Raw genomic sequence first — 19619 nt, forward strand, 5'->3', positions numbered from 1 at the left:
CTTTAAATACGGTACTTCCAATGTTTACCAAAGCACTGTCTACACTTAAACCTTGAGATTTATGAATAGTCACCGCATATGCCAAAGAAAGAGGAAACTGTTCTCTACGAACATACAAATCTTTAACAAGCAAAAAATTAGCAGAACAACAAGCAATTTGTTTTACTTCTTCCATCTGATCAAATTTGATTTTCAAACATTCAATTCCATCTTTTTTTTGATAATTAATAAAATCAACAACGTTTCCCATTGCTCCATCTACTAAACCTTTTTTCACATCGAAATTACGCTGTAAAATAACCCAACAGTTTACACACACATATAAATTCTTCTCTAAAACAGCAGTTATAGATATAGATTTTTCTAAAGTATCCAATTTTCTTTTCAGTTTTTCTGTCAAAATAATAGTAATTCCTTCATGCTCTATTTTATCTATGGCTTCCATTTTTATTATTTGTTCATTTTCCAGCTTTAAAAGTTCTTCATTGAATGTACAACACTCTCGCAGTTTTGGCATGGGGCAGATTATAGATTTATTTTCTGCAATTTTTTTGTATATTTTTGCAGGAACTATATTTTCATTTGGAAACAAGTTGGTAAGTAGCCAACTTTGCAAAGCTTGTTTGCCATGTTCTGTCAATACTCCAATTCTTATATCTTGAAGAATGGTTCCATAATCTTCACAATTTGCTTGTCGCATATTTTTAATGAGTTCTTTGTACTCAAAATATGACCAAATGTTAACGTTTTCAACACTTCCCAAAGACTTTCTGGTGTCTTCGTGCACAAGCGTTTTAAATACTGTTTGCCCTTTTACAGGAGTAAGTTGCAGTAGATCACCAAAAATTATCACATGTTTTCCTCCAAATAAGACATCGTATTCTGTTTTTAAAATTTGCTGCATTCTTAAATGCACAAAGGCAAGTATTAAGTTTGAGACCATGCTCACCTCATCAATAATCAGAAGTTTCATTTTCTTTAGCACTCTTGAAACTTCATAACAAGCTTCTCCAGATAGCTTGTGATATTCCAATTTATTTTCATGTTCTACAGGTAGCATTAGTAAATGATGTAATGTAATTCCTTTAATGTTGTGTGCTGCTGATCCAGTTGGAGCAGTTACAACACAAGACAAAATGTGTCAGTTATTTTCCGCAGATAAGTGGTCAAAACTTTGATCATGAAACTTTTTCCTGTACCAGCTTGACCACTGATATGCATTCGGATAGGTTGAAATGATGTGCATGTGCATTCTTTCTTTTCATGAAGAAAACCATGGTCGATCTGTTATCTAACTTGCTGATACATTTCTCTCTGTTCAATATTTAGTTGTTCTTCCAAGTTTTCTAAGTCCATAATATCTTCTTGAGCTTGATGCATTGCTATTTCCACTTCATTCATGGCAATTGCTGCTTCATTTTCAAGAATTGGTTGTCCTAGTGGATCTTGACTCAGGGTACCAGAACTTTGACTGTCTTGAGAACTGTCTCTGGCAATCTCAGCTGCAATACTAGCTTCTTGATCAATTTCTTCATTCAACATTTTTAGATAATTTGCAAAAACTGGGTATTCAATGCTGTCTTTACATGCATTAAAATAATCTTCATAGCACTGAAAATCTCCAAGTAATTCTAATTCCGTACACCAAGGCTTGAACAGTTGTAAAAGTGCTAAATAGTAAAATTCTCTTTTATCAGCAGTATCACAATTCAGTTTCCTGTGATTAATCAGATTTCCTTTACTATGTTTCACGAAACATCCTTCTGAACCAATCACTGCATATTTTCCTTCATTTATGTTCTCTATAGTATTTTTCTTAAAACTGTAAAATTGCAGCACTTCATAGAGACATATGTTCTCAAGATGACGACTTCTATTTGGATAGCATGTATCTAACATGTTTGTTTTGATAATATCTGTACTTCCTGGTTCATTTACTGCTAAGTATTCGATTTCTTGTATAGGTTTAAGTACTTGATTTCGCGTTGCAGCAAGACCTAGACTCACCCAAATGATCCCTCTTGACTTTGAATATAAACTTGCAGACGACAACCGATCAGAGCATTCGTACGCTCCAATCTCTCGATGGGATAACATCTTCAAACTAAAACTGTACAATTTCTTACTAAGACTCTTCTCGTAGGAAATTTCTTCCCACATTTCTTTTAACTCCGTCTTTTCTGATTTTGTTATGTATGATGCTACATTCCGAGCGACAGCAATTGAATTTTCCGCAACATACTGGATATCCATATTAGCATTCCACATTGGGAGATTGTCTAGTGATGGTATGTCTCACTGCTGACATGAAACTGTTTACTCTCCCTTTGGATATTACTTGACGTGGAAATCCAAAACGACATTTGGTATAAAACTTTTCCTTCAACTTGTATTTCCGTCGACAGTATTTGCCACATCGATGACTTTGGAATTGTAACACTTATTGCCTTAAGGTGTTTTCTTCTGTTCTTTTTGGTATAGCACATGTGACATAATCTTCAATAAAAGATAAAACAGTGTCATCCGAATTAGTTCCAAATTTGGGTGCATCCTTGATCCATAAAAGCATATGTATATGAGGAGCCCCTCTAGCTTGATACTCCTTTCTCCAAAAAAAATCAATAACTTCTCCAAGAGGAGGATTCATTTTATTGCAGATAAAAGACATAATAGCTTCAAACCTGTGGTTGAAATATCTGCATACATTTACAGGATCCAAAGAGCACAATTCTCCAGGTGTCGTGTATTGAATATTTTTAACATTTGAATTTGCTTCTCGAATAAATTCAAGTAAATCATCCCAGGCGTATTCAGCACAGCTTAGGGCAGAGCTTTCCAAACTGTGTGTCCCGACACAGTACTGTGTCGCCTGCAAATGGTGGGTGTGTCACAGGATGACACTGGTATTAACGGGCACTTAGCACATAACTGCTCCTAATTAAGAGGCATTCCTTTGAAAGCTTTGTTCTCACTATGCCTCATCTATTGCATAACGTCTCCCAGTAAATGGTCTAAGACCTGCGAACTACTCGGTGCGGCTACGTGTGTGCCCGGAAAGCTGGGGTGAGGTGACAGAGGGAGAAAGACAGAGGGAGATAAAGGGAGGAAGACAGAGGGAGGGAGACAGAGGTAGGGAGACAGAGGGAGAGGGAGACAGAGGGAGGGAGAGGGAGACAGAGAGGGGGAGACAGAGAGAGAGGGAGACAGAGAGAGGGAGACAGAGAGGGGGACAGAGAGAGGGAGACAGAGAGGGAGACAGAGAGGGAGACAGAGAGGGAGAGAGACAGAGGGAGAGAGAAAGAGGGAGAAAAAGGGAGAGCGAGAGGGAGACAGAGGGAGACAGAGGGAAAGAGAGAGAGAGAGGGATAGGGAGGGAGACAGAGGGAGGGAGACAGAAGGACAGAGACAGAGGGAGGGAGACAGAGGGAGACAGAGGACGGGAGACAGAGGGTGACAGACAGAGGGAGACAGACAGAGGGAGACAGACCGAGGGAGGGAGACAGACAAAGGGAGACAGAGGGAGGGAGACAGAGGGAGGGAGAGAGAGGGAGGGAGACAGAGAGAGAGGGATACAGACAGAGTAAGGGAGACAGAGAGAGAGAGTGGGAGAGAGAGGGAGAGGGAGAGAGAGAGAGAGAGAGGGAGACAGAGAGAGAGGGGGAGGGGGAGGGAGACAGAGAGAGACAAAGAGAGGGAGGGAGACAGACAGAGATAGAGACAAAGACAGACTGAGACAGGGACAGACAGAGACGGATAGAGGCAGAGACAGGGACAGGGGCAGACAGATAGAGGCAGAGATGGACAGAGACAGAGAGATGGAGAGGGAGACACAGGGAGGGAAACAGCGACATACAAGGGGCAGACAGAGACAGGGACAGACAGACAGATAGAGTCAGGGACCGTGACAGACAGATAGAGGCAGGACTGAGACAGAGAGAGGCAGATAGACAGAGGGAGACAGAGAGGGGGAGATGGAGGGAGACAGAGGGAGAGAGAGAGAGAGAAACAGAGGGTGAGAGAGGAGGGAGACAGGGAGAGGGAGACAGGGAGAAAGGGGGAGACAGAGGGAGGGAGGCAGCGGGAGACAGAGGGAGGGAGTCAGGCGGAGACAGAGGGAAGGAGAGGGAGTCAGACAGAGGGAGGGAGACAGAGGGAGACAGAGGGAGGGAGAGGGAGACAGAGAGGGGGAGACAGAGAAAGAGGGAGACAGAGAGAGGGAGTCAGAGAGGGAGACAGAGAGAGGGAGACAGAGATGGAGACAGAGAGGGAGAGAGACAGAGGGAGAGAGACAGACAGAGGAGAGAGACAGAGGTAGAAAGAGGGAGAGCGAGAGGGAGACAGAGGGAGAGAGAGAGTGGGATAGGGAGGGAGACAGAGGGAGGGAGACAGAAGGACAGAGACAGAGGTAGGGAGACAGAGGGAGACTGAGGGAGACAGAGGGCGGGAGACAGAGGGGGAAAGACAGAGGGAGACAGACAGAGGGAGACAGACCGAGGGAGGGAGACAAACAAAGGGAGACAGAGGAAGACAGAGGGAGGAGGGCAACAGAGGGAGCGAGACAGATAGAGGGAGACATAGGGAGGTAGACAGACAGAGTGAGACAGAGGGAGGGAGACAGAGGGAGAGAGAGGGAGGGAGACAGAGGGAGGGAGACAGAGGGAGAGAGAGAGGGAGGGAGAGAGAGGGAGACAGAGGCTGGGAGAGAGAGAGGGAGACAGAGAGAAAAAGAGAGAGAGAGAGAGAGAGAGAGAGAGAGGGAGACAGAGTGAGTGAGACAGAGGGAGACAGAGAGGGAGGGAGGGAGAGAGAGAGAGAGAGAGAGAGAGAGAGATAGAGAGAGAGAGGGAGAAAGAGAGAGAGAGAGAAAGAGAGAGAGAGAGGGAGACAGAGAGAGGGAGGGAGAGATGTGTGTATGCCGGGTCTGGTGGCTCAGTGGACGAAGGCATCCGCTGTAGGGGCCTGTGTTCAACCTCATGGTCTCAAAGTTGCTTGAAAATGCACCATTTGCCCACTTTTAGTTCAACATTTTCTTCCGGGGGAGAACCCCCCAAACCCCGCTTAAGTGGTTCGGGCTCGCTTGCTACGCTCGCTCGCTACACGGCCTTACTGTGTCCCAAAATGATGCATCTCCAAAAATTGTGTCACCAACATGAAAAGTTTTGAAAGCTGTGGCTTAAGGTAACAAACCACGTAGAAGTTCCTAAGTTCCTTAGCATACATTTAAGTTCTCCATGACGACGATACCAATACTCATTAGTACCGTGCTGACATGTCATCAAATTAATCCATGCCATCAAATTAATCAGTTGAGATTCTAAATGATCGTCTCTCTGATGTACTTTATCCATAATTTCCTTTACAGGAACATTTTGAAGATGTACTCCTGTTTTTAATATGTGGTTGACTGCATATGAAAGTCCAGACAAGTCACTCTCAAACAAAAGATGAAATAAATATGGGATACCTTGTCGAAATCTTGGATCTTCTGCATACAATCTTGTTGTCCGATATTCTGATGCAGGAATCTGTACTGATCGTTCGTCATATCGCCCACCTTTGCCAGTGGGGAAGAGCTGTGGAAAACAACGAGCTTCCAAACTTTTTTTCCCATACACTCATGGGAGTCCCCTTCGCTTTCTTCATTTGGAATAATTCAATAGTATTCCCCATCACTTCTTTTGAATGAAGTGGATGTACACTATAATGTTCATAGATTTCTTCCCTTTTGGACATGTCAACTTTTTCAATTTGACCACTTGACGTTTCACTATCATCTCCTAAAACTATTTCTTCTTCTTCTACATAAGCATTTTTGTGGTAATCATCATTTGTTATAAGATATAATGTTGCCTTTTGCACTTTCCTAACATCAACTAATTCCTGCCAAATGTTCTTACTCTTAGTAGGAACACCATTAACTAGAATAACTAATGGTTCACTTTCTACATTTTCTACACCAATAGTGTCAATATTTTTCTTTAAATCTAGAGGTAAATATACAACTCTTCCTTTTAATCCTCACTGTAAATCTTTAGGAGGCAATTTACCTATTTTAGGCTCCATGCGAACAATAGCCTGAAATGGGTGCACACATTGAATCAGAATAGACTCATACGTGTTTAAATCTATCCGTTCTGGAGGAATAGCTACTAACTCTAGATTAATATAGACAGCTCTAGCAGGCATTTTATTATCGTCTAATTTGTTGTAACAATATTTACAAATACGCTGATAAGTACCCAAATCAAAGCAATCCTCTACCAACAAATAAGTTGCAAATTCCTTACATTTATCATTATTTTCTCTTTCACTTTTTAAATACAGATCAACAGTCCTAGTCTGATTTCTATAGTGAGTTAGTCGGCAACAAATACAAGTGTAATTTGGTCTTTCACACGAAATTACCTTAAACTTTGTAATTTGTTCTTCAAACTTCTCTGTACTACTATTTTCCACATTTTCTTCAACACCTACTTCTATCAATTTTTCACTTTGCCCACTCTCTTCTTCAGGACCAAAGTAACAAAACTATATTTCATCACAAACTTTTTGAAGATCTGATACTGTTCCATGCAAAAGAGCACTGTTTAAGTCATTTAAAATTATTGCTGGACATTTTGCGTAATACAGTCATCTCACTAACTTTCGCATGAGAATGATGTACTGCTAACATTCTAAAATGATGAAAAACACTTTGACATACTTTTCTTGAAAGATAAGCCAGTGAATGACCTTGCAAACCAGTTATTTTTCTCACTCTGCAAGGATCTAGTCCTTGCAACATCTTAATCTTTTGTTTAACACTTTTGGTACTATACTCTTGTAAGAAATTGCGAAAAATATCAATAGATTCCTGTCGTATACTACAAATACTACTACAATCCCAAGTATACACTGGAGCTTTAGAACGTCTCCCTAGAACTTCATCAGATCTAACTTCTTCTACATTTCTGGGAACCATGTTCTCTTTCTCAATTGGACAACCCTTTCTAACCTCATAAGCTCGACCACTGGTATCAACTGAAAGCAATAATGTATTGGTTTGAAAATAACTCTCTTCATTAAAAAAAGGCTCTGAGCTTGAACTGTGATTCCATTCACCCCAAAAAATATCACAAAAGATACTTCTGTTAATTAGTCTCTTCTTCTTACTTTTGTCCTTCATAAAATGTAGTGGCTTATCAAGTGATTGAATTCTATTTAAAACTAAAATGAATAATTTCCTTTTTAATTGAAAAGCCTTCTCCACAATACTGTTTTTTTCTTTTTATAAAATGCTGATTTTTTTTATATTTCTTCACATCTTTCAACAAATTAGACACAACTCTATTGTAAAACATTATTTTTCTAATTTCTTCATACTGAGTCTTCCTCCTTTTACCATACATTATTTCCTTAGAATGTGATTTCCCATTATTCTTGCTTTTTTTCTTCTTATTCTTTTTTTCGTTGTTACAGCATTCTTTGTACTTTCCATTCTATGCACACTGTTTCTAGGCTTTGACTTTTTTTAAATAAATTGTGTTGTTCTCTTACCACAACATTTTTTCTTTTTCCCCACATGTTGTTGTTCATCTAATTCTTGATGTTGTCTTTTCTTCAAATAATACTCCTTTATTTGTTGTTTCCTCTTTTCTGTTTTTTTAGCCATGGTAAGTGTTTTTTAATGATGATGAACAATCTCTGTTTAAAAAAATATATATATATAATATTATTAAAATAAATCTATAACATATACTATTGTATTAGTAAACAAACATGTACATAAAAAACATTTAAACACTTTGTTTTGAAATCACAATCCATTTACTGCAGTATACAGCTACTAATTGAATGATTCTAGGACTGAATAAGTGAATAAGTAGTGTTTACGTGTTTAGAGGACTACATCAATATTGGAAAGATGATTGTAATACTGTAACTATTAGTACCTGGGTCATTGCATGAGTACATAGGTACTGACTGGATAATTAGAGTAATGCATGAAAAGAGAATGCAAAAATTATTTATGCTTGGATTTTGCACAGTGATTAGATAAGTAAGGGTGGGCGTAGTTCGCGAAGTAGCACTTCGCGAAGCTACGCAAAATGAAGATCGCACTACGCGAGCTACGCGTAGCACTTCGCGAACTGCATAGTAACATGTTCACACTGTGCAAGATGTTGTTTTCAATGATTGCACAGTGCGGACAAGCAACCGGCACTGTGCAATCATTGAAAATGGCATCTTGCACAGTGCGAGCTGTAGTTTTCTGCTGCTCGAGTAGATTTTTACTCGAGCGGCAGCTTTCTCAACGCGAACTGGTAGTTTCTCATCGCGAGCGGTCGCGAGCATACGAGACCCCTTGCAATGAGAAACCTGACCTCCTCGCGTTGGGAATCTCGCCGGGAGGTTTATTTTCCATGCTCGCGATTGCCAACTTGATGTTGCTGATCGGGAACAAGGAAAAAGTCTCGCCGGGATGTCATTTTGCTTGCTCGTGGTCGCCAACTTGAAGTTGAGGACCGCGAACAAGCAAAAAATGACCGCAGCACTACGCAACACTACGCTACGCGTGTTCGCACTGAGCTACGTGCAGTTCGCGTAGTGAGAAGTAGCGCGAACTTCGCAAACTACGCGAGCGTAGCGTAGTGCTTCGCCCAGGCTTATAGATAAGGACATGGTACTGGCTGCATAATTAGAAGACTGCACAGAGAGTGACAGTGTAATTACTGCACTTCATGAGTACTACCTGGATTTTTGCAGGAGTGAATCAGTAGCCTGCAGGGGGTTAGGGGCCTGCACATATTGTGCACATTTGACTGTAGCACAGTGTCTCTTCATGCCTGAGTCATTGTACAAGTTCATAGACAGTAACTGAGTAGGTAGAGTGCTGGTAGTTGACAGCAGTGTGAGTTTATAAGTGCTTGTGTTTCGGCACAGAGATTAGTTAAGGACATGGTTCTGTCAGGAAAATTGCAAGAGTGGACAGAGAGTGACAGTGTGATTGGGGCACTGCATGAGTACTAGCTGGATTATTGCAGGAGTGAATCAGTAGTCTGCAGGGGGTTAGGGGCCTGCATAGATGGTGCACATTTGACTGTACCACTGTATGTCTTAATGCCTGAGTCATGTACAAGTGCATGGACAGTGACAGGGTAGATAGAGTGCTGGTAGTTGACAGCAGGGTGAGTTTATAAGTGCTTGTGTTTCGGCACAGAGATTAGATAAGGACATAGTTCTGTCAGGATGATTGCAAGAGTGGATAGAGAGTGTAAGTGTGATTGGGGCACTGCATTGGTACTATCTGGATTATTGCAAGAGTGAATCAGTAGTCTACAGGGGGTTAGGGGCCTGCATAGATTGCGCACATTTGACTGTAGCATGGTGTCTCTTCATGCCTGAGTCATTGTACAAGTGTATAGACAGTGACTGAGTAGATAGAGGCTGGTAGTTGACAGCAGGGTGAATTTATAAGTGCTTGTGTTTCGGCACAGAGATTAGATAAGGACATAGTTCTGTTAGGATAATTGCAAGAGTGGACAGAGAGTGACAGTGTGATTGGGGCACTGCATGAGTACTATTTGGATTATTGCAGGAGTGAATCAGTATTCTGCTGGGGGTTAGGGGCTTGCATAGATTGTGGACATTCGACTGTAGCACTGCGTGTGTTAGTGCCTGAGTCATTGTACAAGTGCATAGACAGTGACTGAGTAGGTAGAGTGCTGGTAGTTGACAGCAGGGTGAGTTTATAAGTGCTTGTGTTTCAGCACAGAGATTAGATAAGGACATGGTTCTGCCAGGATAATTGCAAGAGCGGACAGAGAGTGGCAGTGTGATTGGGGCACTGCATAATTACTATCTGGATTATTGCCGGGGTGAATCAGTAGTCTGCAGGGGGTTAGAGGGCTGCATAGATTGTGCACATTTGACTGTAGCACAGTGTCTCTTCATGCCTGAGTCATTGTACAAGTGCATAGATAGTGACTGGGTAGGTAGAGTGCTGGTAGTTGACAGCAGAGTGAGTTTATAAGTGCTTGTGTTTCGGCACAGAGATTAGATAAGGACATGGTTCTGTCAGCATGATTGCAAGAGTGAACAGAGAATGATAGTGTGATTGGGGCACTGCATCAGTACTACCTAGATTATTACAGGAGTGATTCAGTAGTCTACAGAGGGTTAGGGGCCTGCATTGATTGTGCACATTTGACTGTAGCACTGGGTTTCTTAATGCCTGATTCATTCTACAAGTGCATGGACAGTGACTGGGTAGGTAGAGTGCTGGTAGTTGATAGCAGGTTGAGTTTATAAATGCTTTTATTTCGGCACAGAGATTAGATAAGGACATGGTTCTGTCAGCATGATTGCAAGAGTGTACAGAGACTGATAGTGTGATTGGGGCACTGCATCAGTACTACCTAGATTATTACAGGAGTGATTCAGTAGTCTACAGAGGGTTAGGGGCCTGCATAGATTGTGCACATTTGATTGTAGCACAGTGTCTCTTTATGCCTGAGTCATTCTACAAGTGCATGGCCAGTGACTGGGTAGATAGAGTGCTGGTAGTTGAGAGCAGGGTGAGTTTATAAGTGCTTGTGTTTTGGCACAGAGATTAGATAAGGATATGCTTCTGTCAGGATGATAGCAAGAGTGGACAGAGAGTGACCGTGTGATTGGGGCACTGCATGAGTACTATCTGGATTATTACAGGAGTGAATCAGTAGTCTGCAGGGGGTTAGGGGCCTGCAGAGATTGTGCACATTTGACTGTAGCACTGTGTGTCTTAATGCCTGAGTCATTTTACAAGTGCATGGACAGTGACTGGGTAGATAGAGTGCTGGTAGTTGACAGCAGGGTGAGTTTATAACTGCTTGTGTTTCGGCACAGAGATTAGATAAGGACGTAGTTCTGTCAGGATGATTGCAAGAGTGGAGAGAGAGTGACCGTGTGATTGGGGCACTGCATGAGTACTATCTGGATTATTGCAGGAGTGAATCAGTAGTCTGCAGGGGGTTAGGGGCCTGCATAGATTGTGCACATTTGGCTGTAGCACAGTGTCTCTTCATGCCTGAGTTATTGTACAAGTGCATGGACAGTGACTGGGTAGGTAGACTGCCGGTAGTTGAAGCAGGGTGAGTTGATAAGTGCTTCTGTTTTGGCACAGAGATTACATAAGGATATACTTCTGTCAGGATGATAGGAGGAGTGGGCAGAGACTGACACTGTGATTACTGAACTGCATGGCTACTACTTGGATTTTTGCAGGAGTGAATTAGTATACTGCAGGGAGTTCTGGGACCATATAGATAGTGCACATTTACCTACATACTAACTACGATATTAGACATTATAGAACCACAAAAACACTTCTCATGCACTTATAAACTCACATGTTCACTACCTTTGCACTCCTGTAATCTATCAGGTACCTCTCATGAATTCAGTAAATATAGCTACAACTATATAAATGCAATCTAAACAAATACATGACCCATGACATACTATCTACTTAAGGAGACAACTGCTACATACCAGAAAGTGTAAAATGTAGTGTTTTCTTTTGAAATACATATTGCCAATTAAATCTAGAAATATACAACATCATCAAACTGTACCTCGCAACTTAACTAAGAAGAGTAATCAACAACACCTTTTTTGTGAGGATTTCTAAAACCACACAAACTGTACAAACTAATAACAGAATTGTAATCATTAACACCGTATATGATCATCTTGCAAAGAGCACAGTTGTACCTAATTTGACCAAACTATCCATAATAATGCAATTTTATTAAACTATACCTTTTTTACTGAGAGGAAATATGCATGCTTAATAAACAGCACCTTATATAAAGTTTTTTGAAAATACACATTCTTTATATATATTAAACCAATTATTAATAAATAAGAAGCATCATTCAACTATACCTTTCAAGACACTTAATAATATATATATTAGTGCACATACTATTTTTAAACAAAGTTCAAATACAATAGACATTATCCCAATAAATATCTGTACATTTAATAAATTAATTTAACCAGCAGAGTTTCATGAAAATGTCAAATCTATATTACATAAATCTCTTAAAAATATAAGTCACCTTCCTTTTAAATAAATCTGTTGAATGAAAAATCTCACACACTCAGTCAGGATTTTCTAGCAGTCACAGACAATGTAGATCAGCACACTCTCCAATGTAAAACCAGCAATGGCAAACTTTCCCTCTAATTTTCCATACATATACACATAACCCACAAATGACATTGCTTCCCAGTGTTTTTCAAATTGAAAAACGATTTTCCATTGGTCATAGAGAATAATACTTTTCAACTGGCATCTTCACCCCTTGTCCTCAATGTCAGTTTCCATAGCAACAGATCATGCAACATTCAACTTAGCTGCCAGGTCAGAAGTTCACCACACAATGTTGCAAATGACAACAGCAGGTGTGGTTGACTTTGCAAAGCATGCCCTTATCCTTTCTGCTGTACCTTTCAAACATTTCTTAATAACCAATAACAAACATGCTTTGTAAACAAAGTAAAATGCACCCTATATTTGAATGTGGAGTGTTCTTAAACAGCCAATCAAATCTCTACTTTCTTAAAAACAGCATTTTATCCACCATTTTAGATAGATTTCATTCTTCCACCTGCCTACCTCACCGACAGACATCTTTTGATAACCTTCAGAGATCCCTTCAAGATGCTTTCAGTGTGGATTGTTGGACACAGCTATGTTTTCTGGTGCAAAAGGTATGCTGAAATTGACAAAGACCTAGCTTTGCAAAATGTAGATATTAAATGGAATGGACAGAGAGGATTAAAGTGGCACCAATTGATGCCATTGGTTAAAACCTTTATGCACCTCCAACCCCCTGACCTCATGATTGTGCACTGTGGTGGCAATGACCTAGGCACATTGACTGGGGTAGGTCTGGAAATGCTAATGAAGGACACCTTTGCAGAATTGATGTTGCTTTTCCCCCAAACTGCCTTTGTCTACTCTAACATATGACAAAGACAAAAATGGAAGTGGTACAATCAATTTTGTCAACAGATTAAGAAAGATAGAAAAACTGTCAATAAAGCTGTTTGTGCTTATCTCAGAGACCATGGTATGGGGTCCATTTACAACAACAATCTGCGTTTTGATATGGATGGTATCTACAGGAGTGATGGTGTACACTTCACAGATAAGAGAAACAGAGTCCTTCTCAACAACTTAAGGCTCTGCATCGGCACTTGCATGTAGCTACAAAAATCTCCCAATGAACACAAGGGCTCTTTTTAGAGCCATCCAAGATGCTAACATATAATATAGGCTTTTAATGAAAAACTCTTAAATTTTTGTGTTAGGAGTCACGCACCCAGCGCAATTAGTCGTCGCGCACCCCTCGCGTGCACACCAGGGGGCCACGCTGGGAATCGCGCACCCCTCACGTGCACACCAGGGGGCCGCCCTGGGAGTCACGTACCCCTCACGTGCACACCAGGGGGTGGCACTGAGCGCTGCGCTTGTAATTTATATACGCCCCGGAGACCCCATCCCCCAAGGCCTACTCACTTTGTTGGGGACCATGGAGGAGCCCCAATGCCTCCATGGTCCTGCTGCCTCCCCGCGTCCTGCGAGAGCTGGCTTTGCTTTTCCACATGGGGAGCTGCTCACATGCAGCTCCCCATGTGGAAAAGCAATTCTACTTTGGATTTTGGCTCTCTGTTCCAAAATCCAAACCAGAGTTTGCTACGTTAGGGCGGGAGACGTGCTCCTGCCCTACCATAGCAAACAGCAGTGTCCTGGGGGTGGGCACCCTGGGACACTGCAGGAGCCGGCCCTGGGGGGTGGCGGTCCCCGGGGCCATCGAAGGCTCCAGGAGGGGGGCCCCACGGCCCCCCTCACATCTTTTGCAAAGCCCCAGGGAGGTGGTGGTCCCCGGGACTCAGGGTTCCAAAATGGAACCCCACATTTTAATAGTTAGTGCCCCGGGGAGGTGGTGTTCCCCGGGGCATGTGGGGGGGGCTGGAGCCCCTTCCACATTTTTTAATTTTTTTTTTTTTAAATAAAGACCCAGGGAGGAAGCAGTCCCTGGGGCTGCGGGGGCCTCAGTGGGCCCCACCTGTACATTATACAAATCCCCCCGGGACCTGACCCACCTGGGGGGTTAATAATAACGAAGTGACATAACCCTTGCTTCATTTTATAAATTGTTTTCGCCCGGATCTGCACACCTAGCACACATTCTACTATTTAAAAACAAAAATGCTTTTTTGGGCACTGGAGGTCCTTGTGGGACCCCCTGAGCAGGGGGTCAGGGTGTCTCTACCCTGCCCCCTTTTCTTCTTTGCCACCTTTGTTTCCCTGTTTACTTCTGACTCGGTTCTCCCGAGTCACAAAATGGCTGACAACACTTTCTGGTTTGGAGTGTTGACAGCCAATTAGAATAAAGCTCGTGGTCGGGAGGGTGCGCGGATCCACCGCTCCTCTATATTTCAAAACTTTTATTTTTTGATTTTCTCAGCAACTACTGAACGGATTTACATCATTTAACATAAGGGTGCTTTCTGAACCAAGCACTACCTTTTTGCCAAATTTGGCGTAATTCCGTTCAGTAGTTCGGGCTGTAGCCGTGTCTAAAGTTTCCTATGGGAATTAACATGGAGAAAACATGTTTTGGAACCCCCCTTTTTTCTCGGGCCCCGCTTGCCGAATCACCCCGAAACTTTCAAGTTCTAGTTTTGAAAGTTTTGCGATGATTTGTCATCTGGCGCCAAAGTTACTGGGAAAACAAAAAAATGCTTTTCCTATGGGTTGCATTGGATGCTTGCTGACTACGAGTGAATGTGCATGAAGTCGAACTATACTGGTTTATCTACAAAGTAAAAGTGACTCAGGTGACAGTCAATGTTTCCTTGTTGTTTAATAACCACATTGTACTCCTACCACTGCAGGTGCCGGGCAATTTTGTAATATGGAATATATTATAAATGTAATCAGTCACTACAGACTGAGTTGGTGTTGGAGAACACGTACCAAACAGTCATGATGCTGAGCATACGATCTTTGCACACAGTCAGTCAGTTGGATCGGAGATAATTGATGGAATAACTGCGTTTCATGGACTGACTTAAAAGGTAAACAAACAGTTTCAACAAGAACTACAGCAGACCTAGGCTTCCAGTCTGTGTAGTGGTGTGGGCTGGAGTAGAGTGTAGTGGTATGAGGGACAGTGGTGCATTGATTTAGTCACATCATTTGGAAAATGCTAGGTTGATGCAGTGCATATGCCTTTTGTCTGGCTCTGTCAACATTTAAGGGAAATGGGGGTAGGGTGTCTGGCCTGTGCCGTGGTTGGCCTGTTCAGTGGCTGTGCTGGCTCCTGTCCCGGTGTTGTTGTAGCTTAATGCTGTAGAGTCAACACTATGTATCCTATCCAAGCCGCCTCAGTCTGAAAGCGTTCTCTCAGAGTCTTGTCTTCTCTTCTTGCACTCCACTGTAATTGAGTTTATTTTTTCTAATTCAGTTATTTTTCAATACCCCTTTTGTTTTTCCATCTACCAATCCACATCAGGCAGGCAGTGGTACCCAAGATTGATGTGCGGAGTGTCCATGGAAGGGAGGACCAAGAGGGTTGACGAGAATGATGCAACTCCACATTTGGACCAGGATAATACAGTAACTTTAATATCATTCATCATTCGTCTATAAATTTATTTGATTCCTTTTTTCTCTTCAATCATTACGACTGTGTGTTGTGGTTTGTTTGGTAATTGATCCCTACAACTATTTTTTCATTTCCTTTGCTAGCTTGAAAAATAAAAGTAAGCCCGGTACAGCATGTAATTTGGTTCGGTCTGAGGGCAGACAGGCAAGGTAAAATTTCATATTAATAATTTCTGCCCTGTACTGTCTAATGGTGTATTAGTAGTTAGTAAGTACAACTCATTATCATTAACCATCAAGTTCTCTTCATCAGCATGCATGCATTTCCTTTTTCTCACTTTATAGATTTCTTTGATAATGGATCATGGTTGTCTTCCAAGATTGTGTTTTACTTTTGTTGTGTCCATGCATACTGTCTGTTTTTCTTTGTCAAACCTTTCCCAAAACCCCCCTTCCCATCCATTCATCAATCCCTAACCCTCTTCCCCCAGGCTATGTGATTTATATTGAGGTGTGATGTGACTACATTAAATGTACACCAAAAATTGATCACATGCTTGCTGGGGCAGATGTGGTGAAAGCAACACTAATTGAATTTCAACTAAGGCAGGGCAAGGATCTTCTTCTGCTTGCCCACCCATGTTGTACTTTACTTTGTTCTACTACTCCTCCCACAGTTTGTCTCAGTCAAGTGACTTTCTCTTTCTTTTTTCAAATGCTATTGCCAGTGTCTACTACTACCACTACAATAATGGCATCTTTTCCATTCATTTGGGAAACCAACCATGCAGCCATCAGTGTGCCGAACTTCATCATCATCAATCACAGGTAAGATACGTTTGGTGGGAAGTATAATGGACTAGGAGGAGAGACTGATAGTACTAGTAAGACAATTAAAAATAACTCAGTGAGGGGTACCGCATCTATCTGTGTGTTACAAAATCGGCAGATCTTTTAAATCAAACACTGGCTGCGGGCATGCAGCAGCAAGGAAACAAAGTAACAAACCATGTGATGTAAATTGAATTTGGAAAACAGTAACCCACCACAAAACATTAACATGGTATGTTTAAGTAAATAATATAAAATTTAATATACCCTAACAAAAATAAACTATCCCACTCTGACCTAACCCATCCCCCTCCCTAACCCCAACCAATGTCCAAAACGAAAGTCAAAGTCCCAAATGTCCGTAAGTGAAACTCCAACGCCCAAAACCCACCCACCAACAAAAGGAATTAAATAAGGGGCAAATGACAAGGTCCTATAGTCGGCGGGCCTTCAAGTGTTTATCCACCAGGATTTTTACACGCTCCTCTAGGTGCTCCTCCAAGCGGGCCAACCGGCGGAGCAGCTGGCGGCGAAATGCCCTGCAGTTACATGCAGGGTGGGGGGCAGCAGTGGTAGAGATCGAGGCACGGCGGCAGGCAGCTGCCGGACCACAGCGCCGTAAAACTGGAGGCAGGGCCTGACTGGGGCCCGGGGCATTGGAGGAGGCTGCAGCTGCAGCCGCCTCCTCCTCCGCCTGAGCCACCAGCCGGCGATATTTATCGTAAATGGCCTCCAGTTTACGGCGCCGGGCCCTGTTCTGCCAACTCCTTCCTCATTGGTTTAGGTGTGTAAGAAGTGTCTATATCAAGAAAGAGAAAGTACATGTTGTAACCAACACTCTTAGCACAACAGAAACACTAAATTCATTCAACACATAGTGGCACAGTATCACTAGCAAGCACAGTACATAACATTTGTGATTTGGTGGTAAGTATCTATACTCCTACTTCCTCGGACTCTAACATTTGTGGGAGTTTCCGACATTATACTCGTACTATGTACTCCGGTACACACCAGTCGTGTTGTTCTTATCTCTAGTTTAGCGCAATTACATAACCTTGTTGTAGCCGGCATTCCAGCTCAGTCAGCTAAGCTTGCACCCAAGAGAAACTCCACCTATGCTGTCTATTGATGATAGTACATCCAGGCATACATCCATTAAAGTAAACGTCTAACCTTCTTTTATATATATCTCTTAACAAACCTTAGTTGCTTTCACCAACAACCACCCATGCGTCCGCTCCTTCCTTGCTTGCCTTGGCTTTGAGTTTGAACCAAACACCGCTGATTCTTGCTATCTAGTACTATCCACCCATACTGTGTCGCCCACCCAGGCAGGCATCCTCTTTCACCTTCCACCCATCCTTCAACAACCCATGCGTCTGATCTGATTACTATCAGCCACCTATGCATGCTTCCAACATAACCTTCACTGCCAATCAGTCATATTATTTATCTCGACCGTCCATCCACCCTTCTTTCCCTCTTTGTTCAACACATCCATCAAGGTCATCTGATCTGAGATTGTCTTCTCCATAAAACCTTCACAGCTGATTTGGAGTCAAATAGAAGAGGCCATTGGTTACTCAACTCACGCTACTAATGCTAAGTAAAGGGTGTCTTCTTCAACCGTTGTATAATGTTCACTACAACTTAATAAGTCGCACAGTACAGTGCAGTGAAGTAGTGAACACACTTCCATCTAGTAGTAATGTCAAGAAGTAATGAATATAACTTACCACCGCCGGCCACTGCTGCTGGCTCCCCTCCTGTGGCTCCTGCAGGTGCCGCCAGTTCTCCCGCCCCCTCCGGAATGGCCGCATCGCCATCGCCGCTGGCCCCGCTGGCACTGGTGGTTGGTAGTATGCCTAGAACAAACATTACACATTTTTAGATGCCTGGAAACCTCCCCCTATTTTATTAGTGTTCACTTGGAACATTGAAAAAAAAGTTAATACAACATACATCAGCACTAGAGTAGTACAGTCAGTAGACAGACACTAGTAGTGATATCGTTCCTAGAGTCATCTAGTCCTACTCTACTCCTTTGAAAGTTAGCCTGAGCCATGTGTAACCCTTTTAGATTCATCATGTCGACTACTACTCTTTTTGCGCATATTTAATTATACCTGGCAGCTTATTGACATGTGCAGTAGATGCCTTTGAGGCCACATGACGGTTGCGTACAAGTGAAGAGGTCGAAAAACAAGCCACTTTGTTATTGAGTTTGGTTAGTCCGTATTGCTTAGCCATCACATCCATGTTACACTTTTTGCCATGACTGCGAAATGCTTGCATTCAGCAGTATACTATCTAACGGCTAACGCGCAGCATTTTTCTCATCTAATAGGCGGAAGATTCCCTTCTACAAACCAGAGATTTACAGAGCTTATGATGCATGATGTAACCAGTATTTCTACGTTCTACGGTGAGGGTCTTCCAGAATTCAACAGATCTTTTGTCTTGTTCTTGTTGTCATGCACTTGTAAATGTTTACTGTTTTAATCTTATGCTTTTTGCTGGCTTATTGACGATGGCTGTAGTAAATTAAATCTCATGTAACGACATACAGAGCTTGTTACTTGTTTCAAATAAACCTTCAGAACTTACACATAGACTTTGTGGTATCTGGTGTGGTGGGGTGGACTTAGACAAGTGAGTGAGCAAAATGTTATGTTCTGGGTTGTCTGTCTCAGTCATCATCATTGTGTATCTTCTTCGTGGGGGGGTCGGGAGTGGGACCCTAATGTGAGACACTATAGCTAGTCGGTCAGGGGATCGTGGGTTCTTCGGACTGAGGTGTGATCAGTAAGGTCCAACCTCCCATCACCAACATCCCATTTTGTTGTGCATAGTTCTGTATGTGGCTCTGCAGAATCACTACAACAGTAGTAGTATCATGTACTATCCGATCCAAAATACTAGTCAAATAGAGGACAACCCAAAGGACAGGACACAGTGGCTAGAGCTATTGGTCAATCAGAGTTTTATTATTCCAAAGAAAACCTTCAATAAAGAGTGGGCAACTGTGCAAGCTTCGCTACAGACAGAATAATAGTAGTAGTAGTAGTAGTACAGAGAGTCATAGCAGAGGTAGTTAGAAGGAACTTAGGGGCATATTAACAAGCCAGGCGATCAAATTATC

This window comes from Triturus cristatus, chromosome 3_2 (assembly GCF_964204655.1).
Source record: "Triturus cristatus chromosome 3_2, aTriCri1.1, whole genome shotgun sequence".
Lineage (NCBI taxonomy): Eukaryota > Metazoa > Chordata > Amphibia > Caudata > Salamandridae > Triturus > Triturus cristatus.